The sequence below is a fragment of the Canis lupus genome, assembly GCF_048164855.1.
Source record: "Canis lupus baileyi chromosome 16 unlocalized genomic scaffold, mCanLup2.hap1 SUPER_16_unloc_2, whole genome shotgun sequence".
NCBI lineage: Eukaryota > Metazoa > Chordata > Mammalia > Carnivora > Canidae > Canis > Canis lupus.
Genome location: NW_027326429.1, coordinates 119,266 through 140,669, shown reverse-complemented (window position 1 = coordinate 140,669; position 21,404 = coordinate 119,266). Strand labels below are relative to the sequence as shown.

At 38.8% G+C, this 21,404-nt stretch overlaps 1 long non-coding RNA gene across 1 annotated transcript in view; it reads right to left on the bottom strand.

Moving 5' to 3' along the window:
- LOC140629554 (uncharacterized) overlaps positions 1 to 21,404 on the bottom strand; it is an 81,393-nt gene that overhangs the window by 5,967 nt on the left and 54,022 nt on the right. Inside the window, exon 2 of the long non-coding RNA XR_012027405.1 lies at positions 7,563 to 7,632. This is a non-coding gene — a long non-coding RNA (uncharacterized lncRNA). The remainder of the gene's footprint in view (positions 1 to 7,562; positions 7,633 to 21,404) is intronic.

Below are 21,404 nucleotides of genomic sequence, written 5' to 3'. Positions count from 1 at the left end.
GACTATAGTTAATAATTCTGTATTCCATATTTGAAAGTTGCTAAGAGGGTAGATATAAAAATTCTCATTGCAAGTAACATCTTACAGCTATGGTGATGGATGTTAACTAGACTTATTGTGATGATTTCCCATAAATATGAATATTGAATCATTATTTGTATACCTGAAACTATTATAATGTTATATGCCAGTTATACCTCAATAAGAAAATAATTTGACAAGGTTGAATATTCATATTGAATTACAGTATGAATATGCAAAAAAAAATACTGAGCATTTGGGATAGCATTTGTTTCTGACGTTTAATGCAGGTGACCCAGACAGTACTGGCTCTTTTTGAGAAATTTATTGCTTAGGACTTGCCTTAAGTCAGTTTGGTTAGAATCAGAGCCTGGGATGGGGATTCTTGCTTGAATGATTTATTGGGGAAGTGTTCCCAGGAGAACAGGAGCACGGAAGCAGGAGAGAGTAAGGAAGGGAGCTAAGCACGGATGTGGTATCAGCTGGAGACTGGCTTCAGCCTGACCCCGTGGGGTGCTGACAGTATCACTACATGGCTCCTTTTCAAAGGTAAAAGGAGTTTGAAAGCTCAGTGAATTTTGTAGTCATTTTACTTGACTAATGAAAAATCATATGAAGGAGAAAAGATCCTGGAAGCTCAGGTAACAGCATTTCCTGTCCCTAAAAGAATTTCTGTTCTTCATGCATTTTCTTTGGTTAAATTAATCCAGAAATAATGTTTTTAACCTCTCATGCTTTACCTTTTTTTTTTTTTAACAAAGAAATTGATGAATGTGGAAGAATTGACTAAAGATTATTGCTTGAAATACTATTCTGGAAAGAAATTGTAGAAATTAATAGCACTTATGATGTGTACATAGATAGATATGGCAATTTTGAATTTGTTAATTCAATCTTTTAGTTCATATTTAAAAAATAAGACTTTCAAATTTAAAAATAATCCTTGGTTTAATTGTTATGTAAAGGACGACAAGTAGCAGCTCACAAGATGCATATAGAGAAAATTTTTGCCAACATCAGTAAGACAAATAGTATTAAGTGTCTAATTAGGAAATTCTACCACCCTGAGTAGACTAAGTGTTACATGAAACTTCTTACTTGAATACAGTTGGTGACGATTATTTCAGTATGTGTGTGGAAGGAGAGATGTTAGCGAGAATGAGATAGGATTGTAAGAACGATGGTGAAGATTTGGTAGATTTTTCTAAAGCTAAATACAGAGTATGTATATATACATATTCTATATATATTCTCTCTATATATATTTTACATATATATAGTAAATGTATAGCTAAACAGAGAATATATATATTCTATGGGAATATATATTTCCCCATAGAATGTCATTTCATATCCATTTCACTGTTAGCACCAAAATGGAAATAGCATTTGCTACCTAAATTGGGTTAAGAGAGAAATAGATTAAAATTCATACAACATTTTGCATATGATAATGTGATGAAATTTGTCAAAATTACTCATTGTCTCTTCCCTTCTTACTCCTTTCTACTTTGTAAAAATGGGTCAATAATTTATACTATCTCAGGGCACCTGGGTGGCTTAGTGGTTGAACATCTGCTTTTGCCTCACGTTGTGATTCCGGGGTCCTGGGATCGAGTTCCGCATCAGGCTTCCCCTTTGCCTATGTCTCTGCCTCTCTCTGTGTGTCTTTCATGAGTAAATAAATAAAACCTTAAAAAATATACTGTCTCTAAAGGTGTTATTTATTGCTTTTTAAAGACTTCTCATTCTTTCACTGATTATTTTTATTCTATAATTCCTTTTTATAATTAAATTTATTTAAGTAAAGTACCCCCAAAGTAGAGGTCCAACTCAACCTGAGATCAAGAGTCATATGTTCTACCAACTGAGCCAGTCAGGTGCCCCCTATGATTCTTTTTTGATACATGTGCACAAAAAGGTATGAGAGAATTATAATAAACAAGCAAACAAAAGATCATGAAGTATGTGTACTATAATCTAAAATACTGTGTACTCATAGAAAAAGACATATGGGCCTATATCTGGACCCAGATACTTTCCCTGTGAGCACTACAAAAACAACCACAAGGATGGGGAAGAAGGAAATTGGGAGACTTTGAAGGTCAGTTGGCTGTATAAAATGTGTATAAAATGTGTATAAATGTGTATAAGTCCCAGCATAAAAGTAATTTAGTAAAGGTCAGAAAGATGTTGGGGTTTTTTATGAGTTATCAGAATGATGTGAGACAACATTGGGGAATTAGCAAAGTGCCAGAATCGAAAGGGAGTGTCAATAGGAAAGCTAGAAGCCTAGGGCCTGAAGGAGACTCAGGTAGGAAAGAGTTCAGAAACTTCGAAGGGGACAGAGTTTGAGCCAGGTTCAGGATAAACCCCTGTTGCCACTGCACAACATCCTATAATTTACAACCTAACCTTAATCCTTGTTGCTGTTTTTTTTTTTTTTTTAAGATTTTATTTATTTATTCGTGAGAGACACACAGAGAAAAGCAGAGACATAGGTAGAGGGAGGAGCAGGCTCCCCGCCCAGACCCCGATGGGGGACTCCATCCCAGGAACCCTGGATCACAACCTAAGTCTAAGCAGATGCTCAACCACTGAGCCACCCAGGTGCCCCGAGGGACAGAGAGAGAGAGAGGGAGAGAGAGAGAGAGAGAGAGAGAATCTTTAGCAGGCTCCATACTCAGCACAGAGTCCTGCATGGGGTTTCATCTCACAACCCTGAGATCATGACCTGTGCCAAAATCAAGAGTCAGATACTTAACCGACTAAGCCACCCATGTGCTGCCTTGTTGCTTGCATGATAAATAACAATCCTTTCCCAGAACTGGAGTCTTGACCCGGTTTAGTGCCCTGGGCCCTCACTAAGACCAGTCCTTCCAGAAGGCTTCCTTTGCATGTCACATAGGCCCGCTCAGGGCTGGCCTTTCTCTCTGGTCCTGACTTCATCGAGAGATCCTTTGTATCCCTCCCTTACTCTTCACTGCTACTGCCTGGGAAAGTCATCAGAATTTTTTGTTCTGAGACTAAAAAAAGGGCACTGTCATGCAATGTTGCCTCCTTGAGGACATCCAAGGGTTTCTGAAGACCTAAAGATTGGTGGCAGGACCTTGAAGGGGCACAGTGAAGAGAAGGCAGTCTCAGTACCAGTGGGCCTCCAGACCCTAACACGACTGATGTAGGGGCGGGTCTTCCCAGCAGACAGTGGACCCCAAAAGTGGTTTCCAGGTGTGAGTACATTCCCAGGGTAGTGTAAGAGATGATTCCCTGGGAGGTGGGCAAAAAATGTCAGAGTTCCTGGGTTTTTTTCCCCTTATCTAACATTAAGCCTTAGTAATATTGAATATGCATGTGGACATTGGTACCTTTTATGATTGTGAGATGGTGCATATTATGGTCTTTGAGGCATCTTAAGGCAAAGATGGGCGCTCCACTATGTGTGGTGTGTGGTGTGCAGTGGGTGGGGTTGACCTTGGCATCTTCACTTACTTGAATGTTACTAAGTGCTGTGATTGATGTGTTCTGGGCTACTTGTGCCATATTAATTGTGTTTATAAATATTTCTATCTACTCAAACTAACCCTTGCAAAATGAACAAGAGGGTTAAGCAGATTCCTACAAAGAGACTGAAGACTAAACTAAATGTAAGTATAAGCAAACAACAAGAAAGCAACAGAGCTGGTGTCACTTTTATTCCTAGATAGACTCATCAGTCACTGAAGAGGTAAAAATGATGTTGGTCCCACTAGATCTGACAAAGTTAGCCAGAGTAAATTGTCGTTAGCACAATGACTTTATGATGTAGATCTACATTGATTTTCATAATGATGGTCCTTACCTTTTGTGAATATGGAGCACTAAGATATCAGTGTATGTGTTTTTTTTTTTTTAATTTTTATTTATTTACTTATGATAGTCACAGAGAGAGAGAGAGGCAGAGACACAGGCAGAGGGAGAAGCAGGCTCCATGCACCGGGAGCCTGATATGGGATTCGATCCCGGGTCTCCAGGATCGCGCCCTGGGCCAAAGGCAGGTGCCAAACCGCTGCGCCACCCAGGGATCCCTCAGTGTATGTGTTTTTAAGCACAGGATGAACTTGGTAGAACAAAGGAGGAACAGGACAATAAGGAGTTGGCTTTATTTTTCTCTAAACATCATTCTTAATCATGATTGTCTTAGTCCATTCAGGCTATTATAACAAAATACCATAATGAGTGGCTTATAAAAAACCAGAAATTTCTTTTTCACAGTCTGGAGGCTGGGAAATCTGAGATCATGGTGCCTGCATGTTTGCATTGGCTCCTAAGGGCCCTCTTCCTGGTTCATAGCTGGCATCTTCCCATCAGGTGAAAGGGTCTAGGGGAGCTCTCTGCGGTTTCTTTAATAAGAGCATTAACTCCGTTCATGAGAGCTCCAGCCTCGTGATCTAATCACCTCACATAGACCCCACCTCCTAATAATTCACATTGGATATTAAAATTTTAACATATGAATTTTGAGGTGGCCACATTCAAAACATAGCAATGATATCCCCCACCCCACCCCATTGTTGAACAAGTTATTGGATTAATATTATTTTAGTCACTTGCAGCTATGTAAAAAGCCTCATGTAGGTAAATATAAGCCATCTTCAGGTGTTAGAGGATTCAACTCAGCCTAACACTGAAACAGCACTCTCACACCCAGGGGACTTACAGTGTCAGAGGTGTCTCAACCTTTCTCAGGTAGATGAAGAGAAGCAAGAGCCTTTTGTCACTGGTGCCACTATTGTTCTATCTTGATTAACACTGTCTGGCTCTTCCATGGGACATTTGTGTGTTGTTTGGAATGTCCTCCTGTGGGAAGTGATGTGGGTGATACATTCTACTACCGACTCCTGGGTCCAGCCCCTTCAGCTCTTACCTTCGGCAGTCTACCCTACAGACTCTAACTCCTCACCCTTGTCCTCATGGGTTGTTTTCTTGGGCAGGCCCCATCAAGACAGTTTGGACATGCATCTATGTGCCCATGGGAACCACCTACATTCTCGCCACCCAAAAGAGAGCATTCAGGTCTGCTCTCCTCTTGCCTTTGATGGCTGAAGGCTCTACCTACCCTCCTGCTCTCTGTTGTCACTAGCTGGTAAATAGATCCCAATCTTCATGTTCACCCTTGCCTTCATTCAATCAGTCCCCAAGTTATTCTGATTTTACCTCTTAAATATTTCTCAAATGGATTTTTTCCCTCTCTTTTCTTACTGCCATTTTTTGAGTTCGATCTTTCATCTATTTTTCTTTCTAACTTATCTTGTCCTCTTGAAACCTACCCTCCATGTAACTGCTGGAATGATTATCAAAAATGAAAATTGAATCCCATCACTATTCTGCATAATGAACATTGATGTTTCTCCTTGGGCATTGCCTACAGGATCAGTCCCAAGTTTAACTTGGCCTAAAAGCTTCTCCATGATCTGATTCCTGGTCACCATAAACACATGCCAAGGTACATCCTGGCTGCCTTGATTTTTACTATCCTTCCATTGGAAATGTTTTCTAGCCATCATGCTGTCCTCCCCACAGCTAACTCATTGGTTAAGACTCAGCTCATTTTAGTCTCCTCCAGGGGCCTTCCCCTGAGACCTCACCTCCACCTACACTCCCATTGGCCCTGAGCTGGGTTAGGAGCCCCTCCTCATCCCTCTTTAGGCTCTTTTTGTCACTGTTGGTTCTATTACTGCACTTACAGTGTATGTTCCAGTATGTATGTGTCCATTAGACTGAGCATCTGGGAGGAAGAACAGGGTCTTTTTGATTTGACTTTCCTTGTGCTGGCACATGATAGGCACTAAAATATTTGCTGAAGGAATAAGTGAAGAAATGGAAGAATAAAATAAGGCTTTAAGATAACAGAGGGCAGGAGATGAGGTTGGAAAAGATGATTTGACTCCTTCTTTCCCCTTTATTGTTTCTGCTGCAATTCTGAGTCACCACCAAGTGGGCTTTCTCAACAGCAGTGGGGAAGCCATCTGTGCTCCCACCACCTGTCTGCATGTCTTTTTTTCCCACTTAAGAAAATACATGGCCAGAGTAGAGATGGTCATTCCTTTGACTTGTAGCACAAAGATTTCTTGCCTAAGAGGATCGTGACAGTTTGCCTGGTTTTAGGAAACAAAACAAACAATGGAACTGGTGCCTGTGGGTTTTCTCATTGGATTCCAGACGTGTGGTGGGTGTGAGTAATCATAGAGAGGTATTTCTGAAATGCTTCTAGGTTTCCAAGGTTGTCTGATAGTCCCAATTCTTACAAAGCATTTTCAGACTTTTCATGACTGCAGTTGCCAATGGGAAGGTAGACTAGGAATAGGCAGGATGATAGGCAGCCATGAGAATCTGGGACCAGGATGGCTGGAAGACCTAGAAACAGTATTCAAGAAGCTGCCATTTGATGAGGCTCCTAAATAGCAGGGTTGGGGAGGTAGAGAAAGGCAGGAACATGGTGGGCCCTATGGCACATTTTGCCTCTGTCTGTATTTACCTAGTGTCTAGCACTGAATCTGGGAAATAGCAGACATCTGCTAAGGGAGAAGGTGACACAGGACTTAGCAATGTCTAGGATTATTTCAAAAAAACAAATAAACTTGTCCTAAACCATGGCAGCCACTGAAAATAACTTAGTCTTGCAAAAGTATGGACTTTCTAAATTAAGAGAAATGGTTTTGGCCTTCAGTTCTTGCATATGCCTAAGATCATTGTTATATAAGCAGTAAGATCTTTCCTGTAAAACTCTGAAGAAACACCAATATGCTTTTGCAGCCTGCTCAGTATCCATCTCCCCTTTTTCTGATAAAAGAGCCCCACCTTTTCTTTTGGGGAATTATCCTTCTCTGTAGTTAATCCATGTGAGATCTGTCCTCTTGTTTTCAGAAATGGACATGTCTAAGACCCGAGACTAGGCAATAAAAGGATAGCAACTCCTGGCCACAGTGATGTGTCTAGGGGAGAGGACAAAAGTCAGGCCTTGAAGATACAGGCTTGGCTCTTATCTTGGAATGATTGTCAAAAAAAGCTGGCTTTCTTTCTTTTCTTTCTTTTTTCCTTTCTTTCTTCATTAGAGAGAGGAAATCTTAAGCATTTTGGACTAAGCATGGAGCCTGACATGGGGCTTGATCTCATAATCCTGAGTTCATCACCTGAGCCAAAATCAAGAGTTGGATGCTTAACCGACTAAGCCACCCAGGTGCCCCAAAGAGGTTGCTATGAGAAAATGTAAGCCTAGAAATGCTGGAAGCTGTGTTTGGGAAAAGCCTACCTGGAAATTATGCCAAGTCAGAGGAAAGCAGAGCATAATGATGGAGAAAATCAGATTCCTGATAACATTGTATGTATGCCTAGATCAAGCCAGACCTGTAACCAAGTTAACCCTGGATTTGTTATATTCCAAAAGTCAATAAATTTCTTTTGTTTAATTAAGTCAGTTTTAATGGATTTTCTGTTATTGTCTATCCCCAAATTTCTCACATTCTAAGACCCTGGAATTCTGCTAGGAGTGGATGGAGTCTTACCTACTGCTGTCTAGGAGATACTTCTTGTATATGCCCTCTGGTTCACACAGGAACATGATAGAGGCTCACACTATGGAAAATGACAGGAGTTATTAGGACAGAAGCTCATCCCACTTACTCTTTTTCTTAGGTAGATACGTAAGGTAAAGAAATATTGACTTGAGACATGATATGTATTTTTAAGGTTACTATGACATTTTGAATACTTTCAAAAGAGAAAATAATTTTCCACTTTTCCCTCACCCTCCATTTCTTCTTCTTCTTTTTCTTCTTCTTCTTTTTAAAGATTTTATTTATTTATTCATGAGAGACAGAGAGAGAGAGAGAGAGGCTGAGACATAGGCAGAGGGAGAAGCAGGCTTCCTGCAGGGTGCCTGATGTGGGACTTGATCCCAGGACCCAGGATCATGACTTGAACCAAAGGCAGATGTTCAACCACTGAGCCACCCAGGGGCCCCTCTATTTTTTTTTTCTAAGGACAGTGATAAGAAAAGCTCTTCTACTTTGAATCTTGAGTTTTCTGTTTGTCCTTGCTTCCTATCCCTCTTTCCCACAGCCCTCCTGCCAGTCTCCCAATGTGGTGCCTGGGACAGCCTTGCCACAGGGCCCATACCAATGCCAATAGCTCCAATTCAGAAATAGTTCTGACATCATTGTTCTAACTTTACCTTCTCTCTCTCTCTTTTTTTTTTCCTCTCTCTTTCTTATTTGCATTGGACTCAGTTCTGTATTTATTCCACAAATATTTATTGGCACCTACTATATGATAAGCACAGTTTTGGGCATTTCAGATATATCAGTGAACAAAACTATTCTCACAGAGCTTGCATATTATAGTGTGTGCATGTGTGTGTAGACAATGAATAATAAATATTACAAGCAGGTAAATTATATAGTCATAAAAGGGTCCTGAGGAAAAAAGATGAAAAAGCAGAAAAAAAGAGAGTAAGGGGTTCAGGTTTCCTGGGAGTGAGAATGGTTGCAGCATTCCATAGATCATACTGAGAAGGTAAAATGTGAGTAGAGACCTGGAGGGAGGGAGTTAGCTGTTAGATTTGGGGGAGAAGCTTCCAAGGAAAGAGAAAAGCCCATACCAAGTCCCTCTGCAACAGTGTGCCTGGCAGTGTTCATGGAATGGCCAAGGTCTCTGTTGCTAGGGTGGAGACAGAAGAAGTGAGAGTGGTAGGAGGTAAGGCAAGGTGAGCAGTGGAAGGGGAAGGTAATGGGATCAGTATCATGGGGGACTTGGGCTTTTACTCTGAATAAGATGAGGACTTATTGGAGGGTTTCAATAGAAAGGGACATGATCTGACTGATTTTAAAGCAATTACTCTGGCTACAGAGTTGAAAATGAGCTTCAGAGGAGCAAGAGTGGAGCACTGAGTATGTAATCAATGCCAGGGATGATGGTCGGGGCAGGAGAGGTGTTGAGAGTGGCTGGGTTTGTTCTAAAGACCAAGCCATGAGTACTTGCTGACAGATCTGATGGGGGAGCTTGTGAGAAGAACAGAGGAAAGTATTCGCCTTGAGCCTTTGCAAGGATAGAATTATCATCAGCTGGGAAGGGGAAACTGAACCCCTTCAGTTTTGTGGGGATAGTAACAGTTCAATGCAGGACAACTGAGGAGGAAATTAGAGATGCTGGGTAGGCAGCTGAGTACTGGGTTTCAGGAGGTAGGTCTGGCACAGAAAGATAAACTCGGGAATTTTTACCATTGAGATGATACTTAGAACCTCATTGTGAACTGTAGGTCCTTCATGTTTAGCCTCCCATTACCTGCCTGATCTGACTTGCAGTGAGAGTTGAGAGCATGACACATTGGGAAAAATATATAGGTTTTGGAGTAGGACAGATCTAGATCAGGATACTAGTGCTGCTTGGGCAAGCTCCTTATCTCTCTCAGTTACAATTTACTTACCTGAAAAATTGAATGATAACATCTATTTTTAGGATAGTTGAGACCCACGAAATTAAATTATGCCTGTGAAACTCCTGGCACATGATAGGTACTCAAGAATTAAGTTCCTACCCACCATTTTTTTCTTTTAAAAATCTAGTATGGATGCTTACTGGTGATTGCAGCCCTGTTCTTACTTTCTTGGACCAGCTGTACCCAAAGTGGGGTCACTGAATAGTAGTAGCATCAGCATTACTTGGGAGCTTGGTAGAAAAGCAAATTCTCAAGCCCCATCATCCCAGCCTACTGAAACAAAGTTCTGGGGTGGGACCCAGCAATCTGTGTTTGAACAAGCCTTCCAGGTGATTCTGGTAAAGTCTGGAATTTCAGAACCACAGCTTTAGTGTCCATTTACAAGCTTCTATGTGAGTACACCTGTCTTTGCTCATGGCCCTGCATCACTGCTGTTGGGAACACTTAATTTTTTTTTAAAGATTTTATTTATTTATTCATAGAGACACAGCTAGAGAGAGAGAGGCAGAGACACAGGCAGAGGGAGAAGCAGGCACTATGCAGGGAGCCTGATGTGGGATTCGATCCCGGGTCTCCAGGATCACACCCCGGGCTGCAGGCGGCGCTAAACCGCTGCGCCACTGGGGCTGCCCCGGGAACACTTATATTGACCAAATTAAATGGCTTTACTATACCTTTCTATTGCTCCTTTAGCTCTGATCTCTCAGCTGAGTCCAAACTTACACCTCCAATTTTCTCTACATTAAATAAAGCTGTTCTGGGAGACACTCAAACTCAAGGGGCAAGATATCCTGTCCCTTCAAAAGAAAAAAGGATTCAAAACCAAAAACTCCCTGTAAGATAAAGAACTCCAACTTCCCTCTCTTTTCCTAGGTTCCTTATTTTAATACTAGGGAAATGCTTACCGCCTCTGCTATGTTGCACGTATCATTTCACTGACTTCTCCCTAAAACTCCATAAAGTAGGACTAATGTGAAGTTCCACTTAGCTGACAAGGAAATTGAGGATTAAGGAAATTAAATAGCTGACTCAGGAGTACACAGGTGGTGCCAGTCAGGGGCACCAGAGGGAGACTATGAGGCTGGAGGGGAAAGAAGGGACTTGTTCTCTCCTGCTCTGCTTGGAATCACATTCTATGATTTGTGGTTGCAACAGAGCTTTTCCTTCATGCAGAATGAGAGTGGGCTTTCTTGAGCAGGGGTGTGTGTGTGTCTATGCCCTTGCACGCATGCATTTTCCCCAGGTTCAACTGAATTAAGCAATCTCGTTACAAGGGGACTGGGTACCAGTGAAGCAACTTTCATTCCTCTCTTCAGGGTCTTTTTAAAAAATTTATTCATGAGATACACACACACACACACACACACACACACACACACACAGAGAGAGAGAGAGAGAGAGAGAGGGAGGGAAGGAGAGAGAGAGGGGGAAAAGCAGACTCCCTGAAAGGAGCGCGGGATCACTCCCTGACCAAAGGCAGACGCTCAACCACGGAGCCACCCAGGCGCCCCTCTCTCCAGGGTCTTACCATAGACCTCTTCTCTCCTGCGCTGGAGGAAACTAGGTCACTTTTGTTTCCACGGAGCCATCAAAGGAGCTTCATAAATAGGTAGTCTGCCACTTTATGTTATTGTTAGTTTGTTTCTATACAGTTGACTTTTGGGATATGGAAATGAAGATCTGTTTTCTCATTACTTGGGAAAATGAGAGTTTATTTTTTGATTCCAACTCTTTAAATATATAAAACAAAATTATTTAAGAAATGAGTAGGAGTTTTTGTAAGGAGGGTTATGTGATAGAATATATTCAGAGATATGTAGGAGAGGCTAAGTGTAGCCAAAAAAAAAAAGCTGTAGTGAATAATAAGAACATCTGGAGTGTAGACTTTGGTAATTTTGGTATTATCATTTGCATTTTAAATGGGTGAGCAATAAAACAGCAGCTATTCATATATCTCTCTACTCAGCCTGACTTAAAGTGCACAGTTATGATTTCACCCTGGAAGCTGATAAAGTTTTCAAGGCATCATATTGTCCACTTCTCTGCTCCTGAGAAACGTGTTAAAATGAAATAGAAACTTTGTGAGGCCAATAGTACAGAAAAGCAGCCTATAAAGTTCTGGGACTAAAGAACTCATGTTTGAGTCTTTTTACCTCCACAAAGTTGAGATCTTTGTTGCCTGCCATAGTGGGTCGGGTTCTGTACACTGATGAGAACAGAAGAGACTGGGCATTTGGAGATGGTTGATTTTCCATCTTAGTTGTCAGATTATACTTATTCCTTTCTTACTGCTGCATTAAAAGCTTATTTTTTGGAAAGTAGATGCCCCAAGAGAATATTATCTAACCCTAATTACTCATTTGAGAGATTAGAGTAAGTGTTTCTTAAACTAGGAGGGGATTTTCACTTTGAGGGCAAGAAGGTTTTCCCTTCTTATCCTTAGTCATAGGTTGTGCTGTTCCTGACACATCCTTCCTCTCCAGTCTGCTTCCTGACTCATGAAAAAATACCAGAGAATATACTCCATTATTTAAAACATGTTCTTCATGCATTTACTTAAGGACTGGTATCTTCTGTTAATAAAAACATTTAGGACTGTAGTTGTCCAGTGCAGGTTCTGCTTATGGAGTATTTTTAGGAGATCTGTAGGTACAAAATGATGGTAAAAAGCCTGTTGGCTTTTGCTTGTGGTGAAGGAGATTAGCTTCACAGATAACCTCAGCAGATGAGCTTCACAGCCCAAAGCCACGTGAGAGGGTATTTCCTGGGCAGAGTTCCCCAAACCATATGGCCCCTTGGGAATATTGTTACCTATGTTGCCAAGAGTTTGTTTATTCTCTTTCCCTTTCTTATGTACCAAATGTACTTTACTTCTTTTCTGTGTGTTCCCACATCAGCTTAATGCCCCCTTGAAGATTTGCAAGATTTGGAAGGTCTTTTCTTATCCTTGGATTTCATTTTGTTTTAAAATTATGGGTACATTATCTTTAAAATCTTCATCAGCTCCGAAAGTCTGTAGTTTCTTTTCTAGGACTTTATGTTTTAGTGCATTTGACTCTGGTCTTAATTTTAAAGCTAATCTTGGTATTTAGCTCTCATTTGAGATAAATGTCACAAGCAGAGAAGGGAAGAAATAGTATCTTGGTGTCTTAAGTACAGGAATTAGAAGCTCATGAATTACAGTGAATCTTATGTGGTGATACTTACCTTTGTTTCATTTTGCCTCAGATGACTCCTGTATAAAAGGCAGATAAGAGGGGTGCCTGGGTGCTTAGTCAGCTAAGCATCTGCCTTTGGCTCAGGTCATGATCCCAGGGTCCTGGGATTGAGCCTGGCATTGGGCTCCCTGCTTGAAAGCCTGCTTCTCCCTCTCCTCCCCACTCATGCTGTCTTCGTTGCTGTCTTATCAAACACTCAAATAAATAAATAAATAAATAAATAAATAAATAAATAAATTTTTTTTATAAAAATCTTTTTTAAAATAGGGGGAAGTTAATATTACTTGGAGATCCAAGAACGAATACTGGGGTATGTAGTTATGAATGCTATGCAAAGAAATAATACAAGGGCAATGGCAACATGTATGATTGAAATGAAAACCATTTTTGGAATTGTATTGCCTCTTGCTAAGGGTAAAACATAGTGGAGGGGTTTTACTAGAAGCCTGTATGTGCTTGTAGTGGAATGCTGAAACAAACTCTATCATAAATTAAAAGCAAGAGTACCATTTATTCTAGGGCTCTTTGTAAACCTAGATAGAATCATCATTTTGTCTCATTTAAAATTTTATGAATCCTGGGATGCCTGGGTGGCTCAGTGGTGGAGCATCTGCCTTTGGCTCAGGTCATGATTTTGGGGTCCTAGGATCAAGTCCCACGTCAGGCTCCCCACAGAGCCTGGTTCTCCCTCTGCCTATGTCTCTGCCTCTTTGTGTCTCTTGTAAATAAATAAATAAATAAAATATCTTTAAAAATGTTTATGCATCCTGAGAATATTCATAAGTCACTCTGTGGCAGTATTGTCATTCAACTCTTCAGTGTCTTTAAAACCAGAACAAATTTTCATTTAAAAAATTATATGGATTAATTGTAAGATTTGAAAGAGAAAAATAATTTTTAGACGAGAGGGAAAATGATCTCATTACTTGACTTTTTTGCTCCATTATTGCCTTAAAGAAAAACCCCATTGATTTCATTATAAAATGACAGGATATTAGAGAATAATTAATATAGTTTGAAAAATTTTATAAACATTAAGACAAGTTGAGACAGTTATTTTGACTAATGTCTGTATCTAATCATAAATTAAAACACTGAAAGGAAATCATATAAACATTAAGACAAGTTCAGACAGTTATTTTGAATGATGTCTACACTTAATTGTAAATTAAAATACTGAAAAGAAATGTAAACATGGGTTCTTTCTTTAATGTAAAACATTACAGGCCTCTTGATGATCAGAAAACTGCAGGTTTATCTCCAAAGTCAGTTGTAGTGATTGCTAAGGTCAGTGGTTCAATTTTAAACAATTTGAGTCTGTGGTATGTGTTTACCAGGCTAGTGTTAAAGAAAAAACCTTCATAAATATGTATTTCTAGGATATAGCTATCAGAGAAAGTCTTGTCAACTTTTATGTACTTTTATGACAGATTGTTTTTCTTTTTCGCACAAAGGATACATGGCTGATTCAAAGCTTAGAACAGTTCAATAGCAGTTATATGATACCATGACAAGTTCTATCTAAGCTGGTTTAAAAATATTCCTCAGGGAATGTTTCAAAGAATGGCACACAGTGACAACTGGAAGAAAACTGCTTTATTAATAGTTGGCAATTCCTACCAATTCCAGGCATGTTGCATAGCCTCTGCTCAGCCCAGTGATCAGTTAGAGCTAGCATCCACCTCTAAAACAACTGCTTACATTTTCTGTGGGAAACATTAAGACCATGCTCATATTATAAATATTAAGGAATACTCTTGTGCAAGCCAGCTTTTACCTTACATAAAATGAATTTATATTTAAACAGAAACAATGTGAAATAGAAAGTGTTGCTCTCTCTGATGAAGACTTAGCATTCTCTTTGACCAAAATGTGAATTGGGTGGCTCCAATTCAGTCTTTTCTATGACCCTCCAGGTGAGAAGGATTTTCATCTCCTGCTTTTCCTTTGTGCCTTATTCTCATTTTCACTTTCTTACCTTAATATATGTTTTATTTGCTTTTTCACTGACTTCCTACTTCTCCTTCCTCTGTTGGTTCCTCTTCTCTCTTTTCTCTTTATTCTCTTTCTCCCTCCATGGATTTACTTTCTTCCCTCTGTACTTTGAATTTACCTTTGTCTCCCTTCCCGGTTGAAATAGGGAAACAGGCTAATAGAGCCAAATAAATAACATCTACTAGACCCCTCCCTCCCTCCTCCCTCCCAGCCACAGAAAATTTATATTTGTGAATTTTTTGTTTATACTGGCAATTACAAGAACTTCAGTGTTCACTTCTTAAAGTTGTGCCTTAACCAGAGGAGTATTTATAGGAAACCACTACATGTGAAATGCAGAGTGGAATTAAAAAACTTAAAAAAAGTTATTTTATTTACTAATGTTTACTAATGGCTTAGATTTACCCTATTAAGTAAACAAGCAAACGATGAACTCATCTCAGTATAAGTAGGAGATAAATCATGAATAAATAAATTATACTTTCTTGCTATGGTATATTAGCAGGAAGCTTTTAAAGTGGTAACACCTCATATCTATAACACAATTGTCTCCTTTAAAACAAAACAAGTGCAGAAAAACAAGGCAGGAGGTCATGCTATACAAACCAGCCCCTGGGATCCATCTGGTCTAATAGCCTTATCTCATTGAGAAAAGGGATAGCTGGCCTGCAAATATAAGCTGTTTGAAGATTGAAAAAGCAATAGATTATATTCTGCTTACATTAGTCCTTAGGAAGCAAATACTAAAATAAAAATATTTTGATATCAGCCTCTTTATCTCCATGTGAGCTAAAGGACACTAAATTTTTACAGGTCACGAAATATTTAACTTGGTACTCTTTTGCCTCAGAATCACAATATTGATACCTAAGTAAGGGTAAACACTAAAAATGTGAAATTAACAAAATACTACTGTTTAGTCTTGAGGCATAATTTTGAAACAAGAAAAAAATGTGATATAATTTTAATAGTAACACAACCATTTATTTTAAAACTATGAAGGCTGCTGAGAAAGACATCCCCCAATCTTTCTAATCACTAAGTAGGTCTCCCTTGTAAGGCTCTTAGGAGGATACCCAGCTAATCAATGGCAGATTGCTAACTCATTGCTATTCATTAAATGTATTGTTTGTAGTGTAGTTTTTGAGCTATTGCATTAAAACTATTGCAGTAAATGGCCTTATAAATATTAAATATAAATAATGAAGTTGTTTACTCAAAATTCTTTTGTAACATTTTTCAGATCTGGATTAAAACAAATCTGGATTAAAATAAATATTGAGTTTTTTTATATTAACCTATACTACTTTGTGCTAACCTAAACCATTTTTTCCTGACTTTCTTAAATCAAGTTGATAGCACACTTCTAAAAAAATACATTTTTAAATCTGGAAATAATTTAAAGGGTACTTAAAAGCTTTAAGAAAAAGAATGGTCCAGGGCACCTGGGTGGCTCAGTGGTTGAGCATCTGCCTTTGACTCGGGTCATGATCCGGGGATCCTGGGATGGAGTCCTGTATCAGGCTCCCTGCTGGGAGCCCGCTTCTCCCTCTGCCTATGTCTCTGCCTCTCTCTCTGTGTCTCTCATAAATAAATAAATAAATAAATAAATAAATAAATAAATAAATAAATAAAATCTTTAGAAAAAAGAATAAGACTGGTACAGGGAAGATCTGTATGTCTGCTATCCAGGCTCATCTATTGTTAACATTTTATCCAGTTTGTGTTGTTGTTTTTGCATACTCTCTTTCTCTCTGTGTATATGTATATGTATGTATATCAATATAAGTACATACATTTTTTCTGAACCATGGCCCCTTTATCCCTAAGTACACGATGTTTATTTTCTAAGAATAAGAAAAAATACCTAACCACAGTACAGTTAAAATTTCAGTACATGTGTTAATACACTTTAAAAAAATATTTTATTGTTTTGTTTGACAGAGAGAGAGCACAAGCAGGCGAAGTGGCAGGCAGAGGGAGAGGGAGAAGCTGGCTCCCTGCTGAGCAGAGAGCTCAATGTGGGGCTTGATCCCAGGACTGACTGAGCCACCCAGGTGCCCCTTGATACACTTTTATTTAATCTGTATTCTTATATTGTGTATAGACTTAGTAATGTCCCTGCCTCACTGGCTTCTATACAGTAGTATCTGGCTCTGAGTACAGAATCCTGTCGAGGATAGGATAGGACATCTTGTGGGTTATATCTCTTAAGTCTCCTTTAATCTTGAACATTTTTATAGCTGTTCTTTGTCTTTTATGATAAAAGTTGCTCATTTTGGCTTGCTTGATGTTTCCTAGGGCTTAGAGTCAGGTTATGGATTCTTGGCTGGAATATTATGTAAGTGATACTGGATATCTTCTTAGGGTATTATCGGCTGGAGGCAGACAATACTAGTCAGCTCCACATTGGTGATGTTAATTTTGAACACCCAGTCGAGTGTTGCTCTATGTCTCCACTGCATGGCTACTGTTTTTTTTCTCTTACAACTAATCAGCAATCTGTGGGAAACATTAAGACCATGCTCATATTCCACCATTCATCAAACTTTCTCCTAGATTTAGCATCCATTGACAATTCTTGCCTGAATTAATTTTCTCTGTGGTGGTTGTAAGATAGGCAAAACTCCTGTATTCCGCATTTACCAGTTGGCACTTGACATTCTACTGTAAATAAGATCCCTCCTTTCTCCCTCTTTAAGTATTTATTAGTGGTGAGGACTTAATGGATTCCTTTTTTCTCTCAATGGTTTATAATTCATTACTGCCACTAAGCATTTTGTGCTTAAATTGTCCCAGATTTGGCCAATGGAACCCCTTCAAACTGACTCCCATGTCTGTATGACTTGGCTTATTTTTGTAAGAATTTCCTATTTTATGTTCCAAGCCCATCTTCTGTTTATACTTCCAGTCCTAGAATTGGCCTTTTCCCCCACCCTGAGAAATCTTATTTCCTGGTAGTGGGGAATGGTATTTAAAATGGAAAATCTGGGTGTTAGTGTATTCATTGCTGCTGAGGTATCTTTGTTTTCATGACTTTTCAGTAGACAATGCTAATAAATACCTGCATGTGTGTATACATGTACAAACACATGTGTATATACGCACACACATGTGTATACGTATGTGTACAAGCATGCATCTATATATGCATAGACATATACATATTTGATTTTATTTTTAAAGAAGATTTTATTTATTTTATTTTAGAGAGAGAGAGAGAGTGCACAAGTGGGGAGAGGGCAGTGAGTAGAGGCAGAGGGAAAGGAAGAGGGAGAGAGAGAGAGAGAATCTCAAGCACACTCTGTGCTGAGTGCAGAACCTGATGCAAGGCTTGACCTCATGACCCTGAGATCACAAACCAAGAATCAGACACTTAACCAACTGGCCACCCACATGCCCCAGCACATACATATTTTAAAAATCATGGGTTCACCCATTCCTTCAAGTCCAATCTATCATTAAATGTGTTTTCTCACCTTCCTCCATTCTCTGTTTCTCCTTTCATAGTGAGAACCTGGCTCCCAACAATATTGATACATTTATTATTTCATTACTATAATTTATCCAAGATTGTTTCAGAAGTACATAGCCCATACCAGTACAAAGACAAAAGCTACAAAAAAAAAAAAAAAAAAAGAACTTAGGTTGTGTGTGCAGTTTTACTTCTGCTCCTGCTCCACAGACTGCATAATATATAGATTGAAGTCGAACATTCTGCTCATATGTTTCTGAGATTAAATTTTTTTCTTTCCCTATTTACTATGAATATGGTATTCACTTGAAATATAATTGGATTCATTATTTTAGTTTGCTTTCAGTTTTAGATTTAAAAATTTTTCCCTTTCCATCTTTGTTGATTGAATTTTATTTATTTTTTGAATGTCTAAAACAGTAACATGCTTCCTAAATTCAAAACTATATGAAAAGATAGAGCAAGAAGCATCACTCTCCTACATCCCTTCCTCCCCTTGTTTGTGCTCTTAACTCTTCCTGTGTTTCTTTGGTGAAGATAACAGATCAATATGCTATCTTATTTCCTCTTCTTTTTTCTTTTTCTATCTATCTACTTTATTTCATCTTACTGAAATTTTTTTTCTTTACTTAACCATCTTCCAGAACTAAATTTGTATCAGTTTGTAGATATCATTTTCTTTCTTTTTACAGCTTCATAGTACTCATTTGTGATAATAAACCAATCTTCTATTCTTGGGCATTTATGTAGTTTCTGATATTTTGTATTTTGCAATTACAAATAATGTTGCAATGATTAAACTTGTGCATGTATATTTTCATATTATTGGAGGTAAAATCTTCAGGATACATTTCCAGAAGTGCATATATAATTTTGTGAAATATTGCCAGTCACTTCCAAATGGGAATTCTCTTTCATCTTGCATTTCTACCAGCTGTGTAGGAACATGCTTGCTTCCTCACAGCCTCACCAGCCAATGGAGTCTGTTATCAAGCTTTTTAATGTTTGCCAATCTAATAGATGAGAAATAGTATCTCACTATGGTTTTAATTTGCATTTTTCTTGTTTTGAGTAGTATTGCATATCTTTTATTTATATAAAGGCCACTTTGATATCCTAAACATTTTTGTCTGTGTCTTTATTTTTCTTTTTTTTTTTTTTAATTTTATTCAAGACCTCTCCTTTTTTTTTTTAATTTTATTCAAGACCTCTCCTTTTCTTTTTTTTTTTTTTAAATTTTATTCAAGGTGTGTCTTTATTTTTCTTTAGGATTTATGGTCTTTTTCCTCTCAGTTTTAAAGCCTTCTTTATATAGTAGGTTTATTAGCTTCTTATCAATGTAATATGTGGCAATTGTCTTCTCCCAGTTTATCATTTGTCTTTTGGCTTTATTAATGGTTGTCTTTTTACTGGCCATTCATGCAAACATTCTTTATTTTTATATAGTCCAATTTATCAGGCTTCTCTTACTGTATTTACTTACTGTTTTTAGTCATAGGAGCCTCTCCCTCTGCCCAAGTTAAAGAGGAATTCACTTGTTTCATTTTAGTATTTGTGTAATTTTATTTCTTATATTAAGTTCTTAGATATAGGGGATCCCTGGGTGGCGCAGCGGTTTAGCACCTGCCTTTGGCCCAGGGCGCGATCCTGGAGACCCAGAATCGAATCCCACATCGGGCTCCTGGTGCATGGAGCCTGCTTTTCCCTCTGCCTGTGTCTCTGCCTCTCCCTCTCTCTCTGTGTGACTATCATAAATAAATTTTAAAAAAAAGTTCTTAGATATATTTGGAGTGTATACTTGTGTTTAGTTTGAGGAATTAATCTAATTTTATCTTTCTTTTCCAAATGGTTATCCAGTTATCTAACACTATTTATTTATTTACAAAGATTTTATTTATTTATTTGAGAGAAAGAAGGGAGTGAGCATGAGCTGGGGGGGAGAGACAGAGGGAGGGAGAGAAGCAGACTCCTTGCTGAGAGAGGGGCTGGGGTGGGGGTGGGGCTTGATCCCAGGACCTTAGATCATGACCAGAGCCAATGGCATATGCTTAGCTGACTGAGCCACCCAGGTGCCCCTGTTAATTGCTTTTTTCAGTTAACAGTCTCTAGGGGCGCCTGGGTGGCTCAACCATTGAGCATCTGCCTTCAACTTAGGTCCTGATACCAGGGTCTTGGGATCTAGTCCCTCATCAGAACTCTCTACAGGAAGCATGCTTCTCCCTCTGCCTATGTCTCTGTTTCTCTCTGTGTCTCTCATGAATGCATAAATAAAATCTTAAAGAAAAACCTCCAACTTTTTGTTTCTAAAAACCTATGGACATCTTATCATCCTGTTTGTACCCTAATTTCCATAGTTGGACAGCCTATTCCCTAATAAAACTGAATAATGATGTTAGGCACTCTCTAATCTGTTCTGGTAGGCTTCAATCTAAAATATATGCTAGAATAAATAGGAAATTTAAATGGCTTTGGGAAAGGGAAAGTAACACCTAGAATACCTTCTGGGTGCCACATACTTCACAAAGTATTAAGTCTCAAAACAATCATGATGTTACTGATTTTGCTTTTTACATATCATATAGGGGAGTAGTCTTCCAAAGAGCCTATCTTACTTCCCTAAGAGTAGTTAATGAACAAGAGCAGATTCAGAGCCTGTTCTGTGTGCCATCAATGTACACTTTAAGTTCACTACCTGTTAAAAAACAACATTGCATCACTCTTACCGCATCAAAGGTAAACATTGTATACATTGTCTCCCTTGATTTTTAGAAGTACCTGTGACATCAGTAAGGCATGGAGTATTATTACACTAATTTTGCAGAGGAGGAATTGAGGCTCAAGTGAGGGTAAGTGTCCCAAGATTGTTATTAATAAGTGTCAGAGCTGGTTCTAGAGCATGTGACCACGAATCCTGTTCTTTTAAAGATATCACACCCAGCCTAAAAATTCAAAGGAAAATAATTATACCTCTTCTTATCAATCTTAGACATGGATGATTTGAAAATGAATTCTTTGTAGGAGAATAGCAATGCACTCCATACTTGCCTCATGGTGGGTGGAAGACTTCCTTTGTTCACTGTGAGTCAGAGGGTAGCAGGCACTTTCCCTATTACTGTCATTTCTGATCCTCTTGCTGCTAGCTGTCTTACCAACAAAATATAAGAACTGAACTTGAATCAGTGGATCTCAGTATTTTCTGTACACTAGAATCACCATGAAGCTT